This window comes from Ptiloglossa arizonensis, chromosome 2, assembly GCF_051014685.1.
Source record: "Ptiloglossa arizonensis isolate GNS036 chromosome 2, iyPtiAriz1_principal, whole genome shotgun sequence".
In the NCBI taxonomy this organism is placed as follows: Eukaryota; Metazoa; Arthropoda; class Insecta; order Hymenoptera; family Colletidae; genus Ptiloglossa; species Ptiloglossa arizonensis.
This window is the reverse complement of record NC_135049.1, coordinates 28,119,159-28,134,639: the sequence shown is the minus strand read 5'-3', so window position 1 is coordinate 28,134,639 and position 15,481 is coordinate 28,119,159. Positions and strand designations below refer to the sequence as shown.

The 15,481-nt window shown below is 40.9% G+C and overlaps 1 protein-coding gene across 4 annotated transcripts in view; it reads right to left on the bottom strand.

Annotated features, from left to right (window-relative positions):
* LOC143143190 (monocarboxylate transporter 10) overlaps window positions 1-15,481 on the bottom strand; it is a 230,027-nt gene that overhangs the window by 174,331 nt on the left and 40,215 nt on the right. The gene's annotated exons all lie outside the window — the stretch shown is intronic.

The window sequence follows — 15,481 nt, the reverse complement described above, 5'->3', positions numbered from 1 at the left end:
GCGAAATTGGAATTTCAGGTTTTACTTCATTCATACTCCCCGCATAGTTCCAGATTCGATGGAATAGTTGGAATTTGATAGAACGTCAGTGCACGTCCGAGTCAGTAACCCGTGAAGGGTGCTCGACGTTCAGGTCCGTTGGAACTTCAAGTTTATGCAGCAGTATTTGCGTTACATCGTAAAAAGACGAACAGAATATTCGTATCGCGGTGGTGGAAATTTCGAGGAACTAAGCCCTGGAGAAATACACGGGAAGTGAAGGAATTCAGCGTGCCAGACACGGTTGCGGTTGTCTTTCAAATACACTACTTTATGATTTCCAATATCTGCCGGTACGAAACGTACCAATACATTATGTACACGCAATTGTGAACTTTGTTCGCAACTTACATCGATACGATCGGGAACGCAAAGAAGAACGCTCGAAAACACAAATGTTTCAATGTTTCCGATAATGGTAATTCAGGCGGGAGTCGAAAGTTGGTAGATGTTCATTATGTGAAAGTTAAGAGGGAAGTAGAAGTGCGAGTTAACGAACAATATAAATTACTATGTATACGTATGTGTGTTATTATGTATGTGTAACGAAATATTTGCAAAATCTATTACCGTAACACGAAAAATTTGTAATTTATTAAAATATTTGCATTAATTTCGGGCCAGAAATTCGTCGAGCATCCACAGAGATTTAACGTTAATGGACATATAATTTTAAAAAGTGGTATTCACGAAATTTCATTACCGCAAATGTAATTACCCAATTCAGGATTTAAAGTATCTGCCAACATGATTACTTCGCATAAAATGAACTTTTAAGCTCGAAGCATTTTTTTTTATGAATAGAGTAATGAGCGCTTGAGAATTAAATTGCTGCGACGCCATTGTACCGTGTCACGATAGATCGGAGAATGAAAAGTCTTGGGCGAATCAGGGAAAAGCATGTAAATAAAACTCGCCCTGACATCGGTATAAATCTCGCTGAAACCGGTTTAAATCTACTCTTCTTATCTAAAAGCACGATTTAAAACGTTTCTTTTATCTCCTGTAATAATGTTTTTTACTCTAGATTACAAACGACCGTTTTTTTCCCATCCAATGTGACTACAAAGTAAAATAAAGATTCGAGAAGAGATGTGCACGTTATAGAATATTCTTGTATCGTAGTTGTCGCGGTTTTCTTTTACTTTTCGCAAATCAATTCCACATGGCAGTTGAAACGTAAGAAACAAAGTAATACGACCGAAAAGATTCAGCACTTACATGAAAATCTGCAGCTGAAATCGATTCAACATGGCGGCATTCGGAGACACGTCCACTGTCCGGTTATTTGACGATATTTCATGTAACGGCTGCATCCCTGTCTCGTAGAATTTATTTTTCACGATCAATACGTTACTTGACAACTTTCGACGCACCACGCCCAAAGGCCTTCGAAAATTCGGTAAATGCGCAGCAAGACATTCAACGACAAACCGAACGTGACTCGATCGCGTCATTGCGAGGCACGAACTAAACTTCCGGAACATTTGACTGACTGGCGTCCTCTAGTTTCCTCGATGTTGCTTCGATTCGAGGATACTTTTGTATCGTAAATTACTTCTAAACGTATGAAATTTTTTTTAAATCGGATACGATCCAATATCGAAAATAAAATTAGTCGAAAATTAAATAAAGATATTAAATAATTTGTCTACGGTTGTGCGTCGATAGTTCTTAAAGTGTCCACCGTGGCGTTCGTGAAAACAATTTGGCGCGCGATAGCTTAGTAGTGTCACGTGATCCTTGCGGTGGTGCCGGTTTTGTTGACGAATTTCATAGGATGACGCAATCTCGCGCGACGAAAGCGTAAGTGAACCGTTTCAACAAAGGCAGTGAAATGAACACGGATATTCCGACGATCGGGTAAAAACGATTCCTTTATCTTCGGTTAGTTTTTCTCGCGGTGTGTCTCAATTAATAATCCTCGAACACAAACCACGCCACGATTCTTTTTACGCCGACGAACACGGTTCAGCGTACAGTATCTCCGATTTGATTAATTATCCGAAAACCTAGAGTCGCCGGACAAAAAGTGCGCTCGGGTTTCACGTTGCCGAGAATATTAATAACCGAAAAAGGACGACGAGCTCGGAAATACGGGACACGGGTTCGATTCACGGCGACGTTGTCTCTGTGCACCCTATAACCTAGCCGATCTACGTTCTAACCCGGTTTCAACGCCCGGTCGGATGGGATCGTGGCAATTAGGCGAGAATCGTCGAGCCGGAGCGCGAGCTGCCTCGAAATTAATCCTTCGGGATAATAACGTGCTGCCGCCATTTGCTCCCCAGCTGCAGTGATAGCTCTTCGACTTTAACTCCCAGGGTACATTAGACCGACCCCAAGGAAGAATACGCGATATCGTCGACGCCGGTATTCCGCGGTGTTCTCTTAATCGGGACTAACCTGTCGTTGTTCGAGACTAACCTCTCTTACGCTCGCACTTTTCTCACTGGGTCGCGTCCGTTTAATATTCATGGAAATCTTCGTTCATCCTTCGGTTATATCCGCGACTTTTCACGGAAGAGGAATGGAACGTGTTCCTTCCGGGACTACCTCGAAATAACTCAACCGCTTTGAATCGTTCGTAAGATGATTAATTCAGACTGTGTTTCCGCGAAGTTAACCGATGGGATAAAGCGTTTTTACTTCGCCACGGTGTTGCCATAGTTTTGTCGCGATATACGTAATTTCTTTTGATGTAACCATACGATTCTTTCGATTTCCACGTATTCCAATATAAATCCTGTATTTTTAACAAATTACTTTAAAAGTTGCGCGTGTGCGTGTGTGGGTCGAATTAAGACAAAGTGAAAAAACACGACAGTGCAAGAAGAAAGGAACAGATGCTGTGGTGGAGAGTGATCAGTGACTTTGACAAGCCGGGTGATCCTGTTCCGACTACAATATCTACGTACTGCGATTTATTTCGGTAAGTTCTTTCAAATTCGTATATCATTTTCGCGAGATTCCTTTATATTCGTGCACGATCGGTGAAATATGTAACATCGAGACGAAATATCCAATGGTTTCGTTGCACAGTTCTGAAGAAATGTCGTCGTAATTTCTGATTTTTCGTCCTCACAATGGGTTCACAGTTTTTTGCCCCCGTAGATTATTGTATCAGTGAGTTGATTTGCGAGGAATATCGGCTTCGCTAGGAATCGCGTAGCGGCCCGATATTATCCTGTTCCCGAGGCCGCCTACTGAATAAAGCAAGATGCATAAAGCAGCGGCCGGGTAATGCGCGCGCCGCCAGTGCATTCGTGATTTATACCTGCGTGCACATGCACTCGCATTTCCGGGAAGCACAACCGGGAGAAACGGCATCTGTTACCATTACCGTTCCGTGGACTTTTGCCGCTGAAGCGGCGCGTGTTTTTTTTTTCTTCTTTTTTTTCTTTTTTTCTTTCTTTTATCCTCGTTTCGGCTCTCGCTTGAAAACATGTTGCCCCTTGTCGTAATTAGTTATCTCGCGCACGCGAAGCGAAACGAAACGAAATCGCGGCGACGTCGATAGGAACGTCGTTTACGTATTCGGGGATAAAATACGACGAGACGGATTCGTTTTTTCTTTTTTTTTTCAGCTCTCTCTCTCTCGTTAACCGGTACGAGTTACGTTTTCCGAGATACGCATTAGCGCATAAAACGTATCTCGTGATTCCACGAGGAACCGGTATATTGACGATTACCTAGATCGCTCGGCAAAATATTCTGCACCGTTGTAGACACAAATAAAAGAGCGGCGGAGAAAGTTGAATGGCGCAGACGGTGTCTGACGCGTGTACGAAGTGCAATCGCATTTTTTTTCTATCTTTCTCTGTTTTTCTTTTTTTTTTCAACCCTCTGTTGCATACGTTTTACGCTTCCCTTCGCGAAATTCTAAAAAGAATCATTTCTCGGTTATTCGCGAGTCGACGGTTTAATACCGAAGCCGAGTAATTTTTTTCCCCCGTGCCTGTGCAGTGTTCTTTTGAAAATAAATTTCGCGCGATTATCGCGAACAAAAATCGAACGGTACGCGTAATCAAACGACGGCCAACGGATAATTTTTAACGCGATGAATTCTTGAAAATGTTCCCCCTCGTCGGGAGTCACGGCCGAATGAAATTTTGATTGCGCGCTTTCAAGCGTAATTAAATTTAATTTAATTACCGTAAACGCGATTACAGGCGGAAATATGTAACGAGACGGGGTCCTCGCGTCGATGCCGGTTCATCGAAACGGTAAATGACGCGCGTGCAAGGGTACCACGGAATTCGTAATATCGAGGGCCTGGCTTTCGAACTTACCAATAACAGCTACGGAGCGAAAAACGAACCTCGTGCGTCGTTTTCGGGTTTATTAATTTCCCATTTCCGGCGTTGCACATCCGCCGATCGTATTAATCGCCGCGATTATCCCCCGCGATAAATTTCCAGCCGACCGAGGAGACAATGGGGAGAGAACGGCCAACGAAATTCAATGCCGGGGCATTTTATACCGCATTACAGATGAACCTATATACGCGAACCGTATAATGCGCGACGATGTGATTTGTACGCTGCGGAGCATTTTCATACATTTTTTAAGAGCGGGGAATTGCGGCCGCTTAATGTCGCGGCCGTGCAATGGTCCGTGGTCTAATTCATATCGGTGCATTCTGTCATTAATAGTTTATACCCTCGTGCACCGGAAATATCCAGGGTACTCGGTTAACTCGGCCAGGAGTAGTTCGCCGAGATTGAAATTGTACAGCAGGACGATTCTAAAGTGATCGTAACTCGTCCATCGCGAACCTTGTTACGAAACGTCCATCCGTCTCCCCCTTGCCCTTAAATCCCAAAGTTCTAGGTCACTTTACGATCGTATCGTCGCGATGGTTGAACGCGTATCGCCACCGAGGGCGACCTGCCCGCAGAGATACAAATACTCGTACGGGTATAAAAACCAACATCGACGACCTTGGAAACTTTAACGCGCGTTACAAAATGTCTACTCGATTTAAATACGTAACAGCAACGCTGTACGTAACGTCTGTGTGCTTTCTTAAGTGGAAAGAAGAATGTGAAGGGCTATCACGAATTTCTGCGTTTTATTCGTTAAGAGCTCGACTTAACCTACATTCGTGATACTGAGCTTTTCGCGTTCTAGCCTAAACGCGACATCAATACCGTATGTGACGCTTGTGAGCTTTCTTACGTGTAAAGAAGAACCTGAAGATCGAATTATCGCGAATTTTCGTGTTTTATTCGTTAAGAGCTCGGTTTGGCCTATACTGAGCTTTTCACATTATTGGTTAAACAACATAGCAATACTGACGTAACGCTTGTGAGCTTTCTTACGTGTAAAGAAAAACGTGAAGATCGAACTATCACGAATTTTGGCGTTTTATTCGTTAAGAGCTCGGTTTGGCCTATACTGAGCTTTTCACATTATTGGTTAAACAACATAGCAACACTGACGTAACGCTTGTGAGCTTTCTTACGTGGAAAGAAGAACGTGAAGATCGAATTATCGCGAATTTTCGCATTTTATTCGTTAAGAGCTTGACTTAACCTATACTCGTGATACTGAGCTTTTCACGTTCTAGCCTAAACGCGACAGCAATACCGTATGTGACGCTTGTGAGCTTTCTTACGTGGAAATAAGAACGTGGAGATCGAATTATCGCGTTTTATTCGTTAAGAGCTTGACTTAACCTATACTCGTGATACTGAGCTTTTCACGTTCTAGCCTAAACGCGACAGCAATACCGTATGTGACGCTTGTGAGCTTTCTTACGTGGAAAGAAGAATGCAAAGAGCTAGCTATTGCGAATTTTCGCGTTTTATTCGTTAAAAGCTCGACTTAACCTACATTCGTGATACTGAGCTTTTCACGATCTAGCCTAAACGCAACAGCAATACCGTATATGACGTTTGTGAGCTTTCTTACGTGGAAAGAAGAATGCAAAGAACTAGCTATCGCGAATTTTCGCACTTTATTTGCTAAGAGCTCCGTTTGGCCTACATAGAGCTTTTCACGTTATCGGTTAAAAACCATAGCGACACTGTACGTAAAACCAATATCGACGACCTTGGAAATTTTAATACGCGTTACGAAACGTCCATTCGATATAAATACGGAATATTTTCGAAAAACCGTTTCGACCGGGAAAATTAACCGAGATTAAAGCGTAAAAATTCATTTAGCGATTCCATTTAATATACCGCGACTGAGGTTTACCTTATCAAGGAGCGAAATATTCTCTTTCGTGCGAAACGAAAGGGCACTTCGTATGGTAAAATACAGGGAAAAGTAATTCCGATATTACGAATGCGTGCGCGGAAGGCTCCTCGTCGCGAAATTATCAAAAAATGTACCGCATTGCCGTAGATATTTTTTCCTCGGTTACGGAAATTAATTCCCGACTTGTCGATATTTAACGAAATCGTTAACGATAGCCATCGGTATCGGACTCGTGCCGCTTAGCCGAGAATTTCTCGAGCACGCAACCACCGCAACCAACCACCTTGTTCAGGATTTCCGAGTATCCGCGGCTCTGAATTTCAATTACAATTTGTAACTTTGAACTCTGCGGCAACACTCCAATGGAATACTAACCTTTCGCGACTCGGGACGATGATTAATAGCGCAACGCGGTAACACGGTCGCTTCGCTCGTTCGCGAGACGAACATCGTATTCGATGAACCGTCAATACGATCTCACGATGGATATTCGCGAGAAAAAAACTTCAATTACGCGTAATTAACATTGTTGGTTACGATATTCTACGCACCGCGAACCATTGGATGCATCGAACGAACCGGAACACGAGACGAGCGAGATATCGCGAATTTTCGCGTTTCATTCGTTGAGAGCTCGGTTTGGCCTATATTCAGCTTTTTATATTATTGGTTAAAAACCGTAGCAATACTGTACGTAACGCTTGTCAGCTTTTTTACGTGGGAAGAAGAATGCAAATAACGACGTATCGCGAATTTTTGCGGTTTATTCGTTGAGAGCTCGGTTTGGTCTACATTGAGCTTTTCATATTGTTGGTTAAAAACTACAGCAATACTGTACGTAACGCTTGTGAGCTTTCTTACGTGGAAGTAGAACGTGAAGAGCGAGCTATTGCGAATTTTTGCGGTTTATTCGTTAAGAGCTCGGGTTGGCCTACACTGACCTTTTCACATTATTGGTTAAACACCATATCAACACTGTACGTAGCGCTTGCGAGTTTTCTTACGCCGAAATAAGAATGCAAAGAGCGGGCTATCGCGAATTTTCACGTTTAATTCGTTAAGAGCTCGACTTAACCTACACTAGTGATACTGAGCTTTTCACGCTCTCGCCTAAATGTGACAGCAACGATGTACGTAACGTTTATGTGCTTTCTTACGTGAAAAGAAGAATGCAATAAGCAAGCTATCGCGAATTTTCGTCCTTTATTCGTTATGAGCTCGGTTTAACCTACATAGAACTCTTCACATTCTTGGTTAAACACCATAGAAACACTGTACCTAACGCTTGTGAACTTTCTTACGCGGAAAGAAGACTGCAAAGAGCGAGCTAGCGCGAATTTTCGCGTTTAATTCGTTAAGAGCTCGACATAACCTACACTCGTGACACTGAGCTTTTCATACTCTCGCTCGAACGCGACAGCAGCACATATACCGTTTACGACATCTATAAACTTCCTTATAAGAGATCCCTCTTTACGATCGCACGTATCTTAACACCATAGAATAGATTAAAAACAATCGAAAGGGTCAGCAGACGCATGGAAGGTTCCTACATCGAATCACCGACCTATGCGCTAAGAGCATAATCGTAACCACCATTACGATTCACTCTTCCCATTGAAACGAATCGAAAGCATACTTCGTCTCGCTCTGCCCTTCGAAAACCCGATACTCCTTCACGCTTAATACTCAGTCTCGTTTCTCCCTCGTTTTAAATCCTCTTTAACCCCCGTTTTAACTCCCTCTCGTTTCATCTTGCTCTACCCCGAAGACGAAACGACGAACCGTCCGGAAATCGTGTCCCCTCTATTTTACGAAGTACGCGTCGTGTCCGTGTCGCCATTACTCACAACGAATAAATACTACACTCGATTTCCATGCGTTTCACTGGCCTGCCACTCGCTCGTAGTTCTCCGTCGTAGCGATTACAGCCGAAGGAAGGAACGCTAAAAGCTTCCCGGTGAGGATTTAAAGGCGCTGGATTAAACTATTTTCATGTACTTCCTTTTCATCGTGCCTTCCCCGGACAGCTTGTTACAAATGCTCGAGTTTTATTAGTTCCATCGCTCGCGTCGGGTTATACGGCGTCGAATTCCACCGAGGAGAAAAAGTTCCCGGAGGGTACTCGCGCGTGACACGTCGAATTAAGCCCAGAAATTTCTCAAGAGTCCCGGGTTACGTTTAAACCAGGATCCGACGAATATCCAATATTTTCCAGCGTGGCTCGCCAGTCGCCGGTGACGTTTCTTTCTGAAAGGCCGCTCCGAAACGTCCCGAAACTTGCTCTTTACGGCCGTTACCGCCGGGGAAAAAAATTCAATCTTCACGTCCGATGGTAATTTTCATAAATCCGCTGTCCCATAAAGGGAAGTAATAGTTCGCGGTATCGAACCGACGGACGAACGGGGTCGTTTCGTCGTTCGAAGGAGTTAGGCCGTTCCCCTACCTAAACGACGCGATCGGAAAAATGATCGTTTCCCAGTGGCCTGTGCGGGCATCGAACTTATTGTATACGTGTCTTCGTCCACCGATGCGACTTCTACGCGATGATTGAGCAACAACTTGGAGGAGCAACCGTAACACTTGCTCGTCGAAGGTGAGCAATATTGGGTCGTTCGGAAAGTGATTTCGTTTTTTAAAATGGAGAATATATAATTTAATGAAATGTTTATATATTTGTACGCTCTAAAAACATCGTGTTTCATTTTCACCAAAATAAAAACAAAATGATTTTTCAAGCAACCCAAAATAAAATACGAAATTTTCCTCGATGTTGTCTATCACCGTTACGGTATTTCGTATCTTTGTCTCGTACATGGTTTCGTTTATTCGACGAACTCGAAGAACAAAGCTTTTCTGTCTTACGAGTATTTAAATTTCTTATTCTCTTTTAACAACTCCTTAACAATTACTATTCTATGTCTTATATTTTTAATAAAAGTCTCTTCTAATTTTCTTCCCTCGTTTGTGCATATATATGCAGCAAACGTAACACTAATTATGTTCGACAATTTTTCTCGATGTTGTCGATCATCGTTATCATATTTTGTACCTTGTTGATCTCATACATTGTTTCACTCACACGACAAACTCAAAAGCTCTTGTCTGATAGAAGTATTTAAATTTCTCGTTCTCTTTCAACAACTCCTTAACAACTACTCTTCTCGAAGGAAAATATGCTCTGTGGTTTTATATATATATTTATTGTATATATATTACATACTTTATACTTAATTTTACTAATGTTCATATGTTACTCTTTACACGTGGCCACACTCGTGCTCGCCATATAACAGTCTAGATCTTCTTTTGTTTCTTTATTCTTTCCTATGCATGCAGATATCAGAGGTATTCTCTTAACACTCTAGAATACAAAGGTACTCTCTCAACACTCTAGAATACAGAGGTATTCTCTCAACACTCTAGAATACAGAGGAATTCTCTTAATACTCTAGAATACAGAGGTGTTCTTTTAATACTCTAGAATACAGAGGTATTCTCTTAACACTCTAGAATACAAAGTTATTCACTTAACACTCTAGAATACAGAGGTATTCTCTCAACACTCTAGAATACAGAGGTGTTCTTTTAACACTCTAGAATACAAAGTTATTCTCTTAACACTCTAGAATACAGAAGTGTTCTCTTAACACTCTGGAATACAAAGGTATACTCTTAACACTCTAGAATACAGAGGAATTCTCTTAATACTCTAGAATACAGAGGTGTTCTTTTAATACTCTAGAATACAGAGGTATTCTCTTAACACTCTAGAATACAGAGGTATTCTCTCAACACTCTAGAATACAGAGGTATTCTCTCAACACTCTAGAATACAAAGTTATTCACTTAACACTCTAGAATACAAAGGTATTCTCTTAACACTCTAAAATACAGAGATATGTCTTCTTCTATGTCTCCTCTCTTAAATAAAAGTCCCTTCCCCCAATTTTCCTCTTTCTTTCCATCCAAACACGCAACAAGTTCAACACCAACGTCCAAATTCGACAAATTCTCGACAATTTCCACCGATTCGAAATGTCCGCGAACCCGAGACTATTCTTCCCCGAATCGGCGTAGCTCAAGTGGGAAAACATGGACTTATAGTACTCGGGCGCGGAACAATGCCCGTACCCGCGAAAACTCGTCTAGCTGGCGTGTAGGACTAATTTCGGGATCCACCCCTCCTCAAAAGTCCGGTAATAATTAAACGCGCTCGACAAAGGGAGTCGGCACGGACGTGGCTTGACTTCTGAACCGTAAGCCAGGGGGACAAAGGACACTTCCAGCTCATAATTCAATCTCCGTATTGTTCCGCGCGAGTGTCATCCCTGGCCAGGTGTGGTCTACCAAACCCAGCGAGACCCACACCCGGACAATGGGACACGATTTAGCGTTAAAGACGTTCGCTTCTGGTCAAATATCGCGGCACGAGTCGACGTATCGTCTCGATGACGAAACAAATCGGAGGCTCTGTACCTTCGCGATCCTCGAAACCCTCCAGAAACAATCATACCACTGCGACTGACGTTACAAAGAGTCCTCATCCTCAACTGAACGTCCCTCGCGCATGGTTCTTTCCACGGAATTATTATATTCTTTTCTTCTTCGGATCATTAGACGAGTATGCTGAGTTATCGATCCCCAAATAATTGTATCGATGTATATTTAAGTATATTATAAGTTACAGTGTTATTAGTATTAGACGTGGTGTTGGTGATAGATTTCTCTGTTCACTGAAGAGAGATTTAAGTATATTATAAGTTACAGTTTCCACGGAATTATTATATTCTTTTCTTCTTCGGATCATTAGACGAGTATGCTGAGTTATCGATCCCCAAATAATTGTATCGATGTATATTTAAGTATATTATAAGTTACAGTGTTATTAATATTAGACGTGGTGTTGGTGATAGATTTCTCTGTTCACTGAAGATAGATTTAAGTATATTATAAGTTACAGTTTCCACGGAATTATTATATTCTTTTCTTCTTCGGATCATTAGACGAGTATGCTGAGTTATCGATCCCCAAATAATTGTATCGATGTATATTTAAGTATATTATAAATTACAGTGTTATTAGTATTAGACGTGGTGTTGGTGATAGATTTCTCTGTTCACTGAAGAGAGATTTAAGTATATTATAAGTTACAGTTTCCACGGAATTATTATATTCTTTTCTTCTTCGGATCATTAGACGAGTATGCTGAGTTATCGATCCCCAAATAATTGTATCGATGTATATTTAAGTATATTATAAGTTACAGTGTTATTAATATTAGACGTGGTGTTGGTGATAGATTTCTCTGTTCACTGAAGATAGATTTAAGTATATTATAAGTTACAGTTTCCACGGAATTATTATATTCTTTTCTTCTTCGGATCATTAGACGAGTATGCTGAGTTATCGATCCCCAAATAATTGTATCGATGTATATTTAAGTATATTATAAGTTACAGTGTTATTAGTATTAGACGTGGTGTTGGTGATAGATTTCTCTGTTCACTGAAGAGAGATTTAAGTATATTATAAGTTACAGTTTCCACGGAATTATTATATTCTTTTCTTCTTCGGATCATTAGACGAGTATGCTGAGTTATCGATCCCCAAATAATTGTATCGATGTATATTTAAGTATATTATAAATTACAGTGTTATTAGTATTAGACGTGGTGTTGGTGATAGATTTCTCTGTTCACCAAAGATAGATTTAAGTATATTACAAGTTACAGTGTTATTAGTATTAGACGTGGTGTTGCTGATAGATTTCTCTGTTCACTGAAGATAAATCAACCGTATATAAGACTAAACTAATCGTCTCGATGCCCTCGGCACGCGTCTTTATCATCTTCAACCTGTTTACTGCGAAAAGATATATCATACATCAAAGTATCCCGAAAAAGTTGCACCTCCTTTCGAGAGCTTCGATTCAATCGCCACTGGTTCGAATCTCGTCGCGATTCATTTCAAACCGAACGTACCGATTTTCCTAAATCGATTGATCGTATTTTAATTTCAATTCTCGCGAAGAGAAGTATTTTTATTCATTTCGTTGCGCGAATACGGGAGATCTATCACTCAACCGTTCGGAGCTGTTCTCGAAACAATCGAGTGTTATAAATCGACGAACGATCGAGATTCGTTTTATCGGTGAGGACGAAGAAAGTGAGGAAACCAACGGTGGAGAAATTGACCAAGAATTTTAATACGATTCACGGATCAATCTTCCAGTCTCTCGAGCGTAGATTTTATTATTCGCGATTTCGAGAGACTTTTCACAACTCTCCGAAAGAGTTCACCGAGCTTCGATTTCACTCGGGTTCACCGCGATTCGCGAGAGTTTTCGAACTCTCCGGCGCGATTCGTCGGATCGTTTCGCTCGCGAGAAGATTTCTCGTTGGTGAGCGGTGAGTTTCGGTGTTACGTTCGAAACGATTCGCGAAATCCGTGCGATCGCGCGAGCGTTTCGCCTACGCCGCATAGATTTCGCGGGTTGGTTTACGAGGATCGGTCGGGCAGCGGCGAGATCCACGGATAAAAGCATGGCGGCTGGGGGATGGATTTATAGAAATGCATTTCGTTATCAGGAATATTATATTCGTTGCGCGTGATACGGAAATTTAGCACTGGCGGCGCTCTGCATTTTGATAACCCCGCGCAACGCGAGAAATTTCATCGGGAAGAGTTCTCCCGGTTGCGCGTGCTCGTTATCGATTTTCAACTGCCGTAAAAACAACAAAAAAAAATCGTGAAATTCCGTGGCAGAATTTAGAGAAAAAAAAAAATGAAATGAAAAACGAAATTGCGTCTAATCGCTCTCCGATCTATTAAGGTCACGGTGCTTTGTTTCACTCTATTAGCCGACGTTGTGTTAACACTATCGATGACCCGATTCGATTAAACACACATCGGTGCGCCCGATTGGGCTACACGTGTACAATTAACCAAAAGAGTCGTATATAAATTCCATCGATACGTGTGTATACAATCTCGCTTAATGATTTACTTGCGATTAAACGACTACACTGTCTCGTATCCCTTCACTTGTTTCTATACATTGAAAATCGATCGATCGTTTCGAAACATTTTACTTTAATTTCGGGAAAAAGTTTTTTTTTTTTTTTTTTTTTTTTTTTTTAACGTGTACAAAAATGACGCTCATTTTTAATCGTATTCGCGATGTGTCGCGCAATCGTCCGGTTAATAAGGTTTTTCGTTTTTTTTTTTCAACGTATCGTTGGCCTCGTTACCTCCTGGCTGGCTTTAAATATAATATTACAGGTTCTAACGATCGCGAGTGGACACATATCGGGAGAACAATAGCGTTTCACCGCGTGTAATTATTCAGTAGCATAGCAGTGGCGGAACACTTCGCTGGAGAGTAATCGCAACGCGTAGCTGGCCCACCCGTACGATTAATTCGCTCGCGTTACATGCAAATTACAAAAGCAACATTGTTAAGACCATGATAATTAGTTTTATGCGATTAAACGACGGTGTAGCCAGGCTCGCGACTCGTTTGCGGTAACTGGACCGAATTTCGAGGAAAAATTTCGAAACCCGACAACACCTCTACGATGTTCGAACAATTCAATGGTTGAATATAGCGTGTCGTAGTTGCGGTATCTAGAGTTCGGACAGCTTATCGAGTGAATCGATAACGTAAGTGGAATAGAAAACGGAGCGTGCAACAAGTAGTGGATAAATATTCGTAATGAAATTTCTCAATTGTAGAGCGTCACGATCCGTGGAAATTTCGTATTGTTCGAAACAAAATAACTCGCCGGCCAAGGGGTTAAATTACATGGAAATTACACAGAAATGGCCCGTTTACGGTACCACGGTGTTACAAACGAACAACATCGAGTTCGCTGCAGCACACATTCCAGACGAGTAGATCATTTCTAATTAATACAGCGTACGCGAATCGAGATATTTGTATATTAACCTTTTGGACCCGAGAGGAGATCCTCCGATCGTTGGTGGTTTGGAATTCAAATTGGAATTGAAATATTACGTATGCAAAATATATATAAAAAAATGTTCCATTTCAGATGAATTTTAATTTTAAAAGATTTTCTCGAGGTGTCGGTTTCTGGTAACCAAGAATCCTCGAATGCAAAGGGTTATCCCCTTGGACTCGAAAGGAGATCCTCGATTGTTACTTAATTCACTGTACTATTTTCGATCTGGGAAAACTTGATGATTTGGAATTGAAATATTACGTTCTTGTTAAGTGTAAACGTATGTATGCAAAATATATAAAAAAAAGTATTCCATTTCAGATGAATTTTAATTTTAAAAGATTTTCTCAAGGCGTCGATTTCTGGTAGCAAAGAAGCCAAAGGGTCAACCCTTTGTACTCGAAAGGAGATCCTCGGTCGCCACTTAATTCACTGTACTATTTTCGATCTGGGAAAACCTGATGATTTGGAATTGAAATTGGAATTAAAATATCACGTTTTGGTAGACTATAAACGCACGTATGCAAAATATATAAAAAAAAGTTCCATTCCAAATGAATTTCAATTTTAAAAGATTTTCTCGAGTAGTCGGTTTCTGGTAACAAAGACGCCTCGAGTGCAAAGGGTTAACCCTTTAGAGTCGACAAAAGATCCTCGATCGTTACCTAATTCAGTGTACTATTTTCGATCTGGGAAAACTTGATGATCTAGAATTCAAATTGGAATTGAAATATCACGTTCTCGTAGAGTGTAAACGCGTGTATGCAAAATATATTAAAAAAAGTTCCATTCCAGATAAATTTTAATTTTAAAAGATTTTCTCAAAGCGTCGATTTTTGGTAGCAAAGAAGCCTCGAGTGCAAAGGGTTAACCCTTTGAGAAAAAATCCTCGGTTGTTACCTAATTCACTGTACTATTTTCAATCCAAGAAAACATGATGATTTGGAATTGAAATTGGAATTGAAATATCACGTTTTGGTAGAGTGTAAACGTACGTATGCAAAATATATAAAAAAAAGTTCCATTCCAAATGAATTTCAATTTTAAAAGATTTTCTCGAGTAGTCGGTTTCTGGTAGCAAAGCAACCTCGAGTGCAAAGGGTTAACCCTTTGAGAAAAAATCCTCGGTCGTTACCTAATTCACTGTACTATTTTCAATCCAAGAAAACATGATGATTTGGAATTGAAATTGGAATTGAAATTGGAATTGAAATATCACGTTTTGGTAGAGTATAAACGCACGTATGCAAAATATATAAAAAAAA